Genomic DNA, 4,491 nt, shown 5'->3' on the forward strand with positions numbered 1-4,491 from the left:
AGATAAATTTCAAGAATTGTTAAACATGGTAAAGCCCTATTTATTGAGACAAAACACGAATATGCGAAACTGTTTATCAGTTAGAGAAAGATTGTCAGTAACATTGCGATATCTGGCAACTGGAAGTAATTTCGAAGATTTAAAGTTTTCTGCTATAATGTCACCATCATCTATTAGTTCAGCAGTCCTGGAAACATGTCAAATGTTGACTTTCGTATTACAAGATTATATGAAGGTAAGACATGAAAAAACACTAATAATAATTATACTATTATTTTATTAAATATTTTTAATAAAAAGTATAATAGCTTTCACGTAATTTCAAATGATATATCTTTATTAACCCTTAAGGCGCACACGTACCTCAGAATTTCATAAAGCGCATACGGGGTCTTTGTGACCCCAGCGTCTAAAATGATCTGTGTAACCTACCGTATTTAGAATTTCGTTGTGAAAAAATTATGGAGTGTTCTTTATAATGTTCTTCTTAAGGTTTAATGGTTAGAATGACCGAAAGTTAATTCAGTCGATCAGGAAATAATTTTTTAGAAAAATGAAAATGAATAAAAATGCTTTAAAACCTTTCAAAACACTTGTTTTTTCGACGCTTAAGCGCTGTAGCGCTTTAAAAAAAAAAATGGGGTCACCTGGACCCCGTGTGCGCCTTAAGGGTTAAGTACCTAATGTTTTATAAATTAATATATTAAGTGATGTGTATCCTTGGAAAAATTAACATTTAAAATTAAATTCTTATAAAAATATTCTTATAAAAAAATTAATAGTATTAATATTATGTAATATGTAGTTGTAAGTATATAATATTAGTTGTACAAAAATAATATCTTTTAGACCGGAATCAGACTACGCATTGAAGGTTGAGGCTGAAGATTGAAAATTGAAATTTGTCCAATGAGAATAAAGAAATTTTGGCTTTTATTATTTTGATTCGCCAAATTTCAATCTTTCAATCTTCAATCTCAATTTTTAATGTATAGTCTGATTCCGACCTTACACACAAATAGATATTTATTAAAGAACGTTTCTTATATTAAAAAAAAGTTTAAAAGTTACGTATTTGCCTTGTCTCTGGGCAAAATTATGATACTGTCATCCTGAATAGAAATATTTTGATTTAATGAAAGAGGAGATAATGTGGCAGAAGGAGTAGGACTACTAGAAAAATCTGGAGATAATGAACTAGAAGAATACAATGCGTATCCAACATTTGAGTTACCGTATCCAACATTTGAGTTACAATTAATTTTGACGGAATTTTTATCCAAAGTCCCTAACTGGGCTTCAAATAAAATGTCATTAATTGCCTTTTCTGCCAAAATTTTTTGATAAGATTCAAGTTTCTTCAATTTTTGTGCCTAGATTTTTCCAATATCCAAATAATCATTTTTATCTTCTTTTGATGATTTTGTTAAATAATAATCACAAGCTAGAGATAAAAGTTCTTTCTGTTTAGAAACAGATCCCTCAATTTTCTTCTTCTTCAAGATTGGTTGAAGTATTTTATTTATTGATGACGTAGATGCCACTGATAGTAGTGGTGTTGTAGCGTCTCTTTCTAAGGCTCCTTCTTTTTGTGCATCCTGTTGCATATTCTTTAAAAAAAACATTCATTTAATCTACACATATCTTTGGATTTTAATAATAAAATACTACTACGACTATTAATAAAATAATACTATAATAACACACAATATAATAATAAAAATATAATAATATAATATAAAGTTATTTTCATAATTATCTTCTATTTGTTATATTTAAATATGATTTTTTTGTACTTTTTAATTCAGTTCTTGAAAAGAAAAATTCTAGTTCTACTCTATATCTATTTCTATTAATTTTATTATAAATGTACATCACATGCATTATAGTATTGACTATATATTATTTTATTGACAAAAGAAACAAAAAGTAAATAATATATTGAGATAACCAGATAAATATTTTGACTCATTGAATTAATCAGATAAGTTTCAAAATCTCTATTAATGTACAAAATATATTCAAGCTAGTGATACATATACACAAGTATCGTGCGCATTCGCATACATTTTGATACATCTGCACAATGTATACTAGCACTTACAGATTACTCGAGTACAGAGAGAATGTGTATACAAGACCAGCGATCTAGCAACAGAACAATTACTACAACTATATACACAGATTTTTACTACCAAACAGCCGGTCGCATTAAGTTCACCTTTACGGGCCTTTGGAGAAGATTCGACGAAACGGAATGATCCATCTTCGTCGGGTTCCGTAATACAAAATAATAATACGTTCTATACAAAGTGTCGACAAAAATGCATTCAGCATTTATACAGAGATAGTACACAAATATTGAGGGAAAAACCTTAATAAACATAGATCAAAAATTGAACCTTTTCTGTGATATAAATAATTTTGTATGTTATAGGGAAAAACCTTAATAAACATAGATCAAAAATTGAGCCTTTTCTGTGATATAAATAATTTTGTATGTTAGTATTATGATTGACTAGTTGGCTCCTACGATGTCGCATACGATGTAAAAAGGAAGAAATTTAGATAAATAGCACCTGATAGCCTATTTAGGAAAATTACAGGTCCAATAAGGTAATCTCTTGTATTGTCCATCCAATACAATTGTTGATGTCAATTTACTGATTCCTAGTAAAATATTAACGTATAAAATTGTTTATATCTGAAAAACAATTAAATTTTTATCTATAAGACTTTCTTACTTAGTATAGTATGTAGGTACTATCTTACCATATAAATCCTGAATACTTTTTTGTAAACAGCCTGTATATTTATATAAAATTATCGCATATTTTTAACATTGAGTAACCAGCTTGTAATATCTTGTATAATCTTAACCAACTCATTTCAGCTTTCCTCAAGCGTCCCTGTGAGACAACAAGTAACTTTTGTTCACCATGAAAGCATTCAACATTCTGAACGTCTTTTGTACTGACAGTACGTCAGTTTTCAATCCTAATAACCAACGCGCCATGTACTTCAAAAATCTTCCAATCTGCATCGTGTCTCTTCGGGTAATTGATCCTCTCTGCACCAATCTCCGTCAATAATAGTTCGGGTAGTTGATCCTCTTTGCACCAATCTCCGTCAATAATTTCAGAATTTTGCTCACTATTTTCCTTCACTAGTAATTAAATATCTGCATAAGTAAAGATCATATCGTGTACAAGAAGGAATTATAAACTAGAAAACTGCTGTAATTTAATACTTTCTAACTTAGTATAGTATGTAGGTACTATCTTACCATATAAATCCTGAATACTTTTTTGTAAACAGCCTGTATATTTATATGTTCTGTAGTGAATTGATCACCCTTCCGTTCGCATATTTTTAACATTGAGTAACCAGCTTGTAATCTTAACATCCGTTCGCATATTTTTAACATTGAGTAACCAGCTTGTAATCTTAATCAACTCATTTCAGCTTTCCTCAAGCATCCCTGAGACAAGTAACCTTTGTTCACCATGAAAGCATTCAACATTCTGAACGTCTTTTGTACTGACAGTACGTCAGTTTTCAATCCTAATAACCAACGTGCTATGCACTTCAAACCTTCCAATCTACATCGTGTCTCTTCGGGTAATTGATTCTCTCTGCACCAATCTCGGTCAATAATTTCGGAATTTTGCTCACTATTTTACTTCACTAGTAATTAAATATCTGCATAAGTAAAGATCATATTATGTACAAGAAAGCATTATAAACTACAGCACTACAATTCAAACAAATTAACTTTAATATTCTACCTTTTTATCCAAAGTCCTTTCTTTGACAAATTCGAGCAAATCCTCACTGTCTGACACAACTTTAAAGTCTCGTCTGGCAGTCGTCACGATAGCCACAACGACTTCATAGTGAATATCTGTGATATCCTTTCTCAATTCAGGATAATTTAGCAAAAAATGCATTGAATACTACACACACTTAATACGAATGGACACGCTAATATCGTTAAATCGTCCCAAAAACGCTCTCCATAACTGTATATGCTGTGCAGCTAATTGTGAGCACTTTTAAGAAAACATTCTTGCTAGCAACGCCACAGCGCCCAATCATTTATTCTAAGAGGAAGATTTTAATTTACACACTAGTTGCGGCAGGACGGACGCAAGATACTCGGACAAATGTGATTCAATTCATAAATTAGACAGTGATTCTCCTCCTTCAATTCACCGCGGAAATATTCAAGTATTCATTTCGAGAATCGCAAACGTTTATATCGATACGACATCAGCGCTTTCAATTTGGAGACACGGACTACGTTTAAGGCTTATCGCACATGAAATGCATAACTGTGCATAAGTATAACATAAGGCTGCTGGACCAATAAGCATCTTATGTTAATCAATATGGCGTCTTTATGCTGGATGCTCATTGGTCCAGCGGCCTTATGTTATGCTTATGCACAGTTATGCATTTCATGTGCGATAGGCCTAAAGGCCGCAGCAC

The sequence above is a fragment of the Cyphomyrmex costatus genome, unplaced genomic scaffold (genome assembly GCF_001594065.2).
Source record: "Cyphomyrmex costatus isolate MS0001 unplaced genomic scaffold, Ccosl1.0 scaffold304, whole genome shotgun sequence".
In the NCBI taxonomy this organism is placed as follows: domain Eukaryota; kingdom Metazoa; phylum Arthropoda; class Insecta; order Hymenoptera; family Formicidae; genus Cyphomyrmex; species Cyphomyrmex costatus.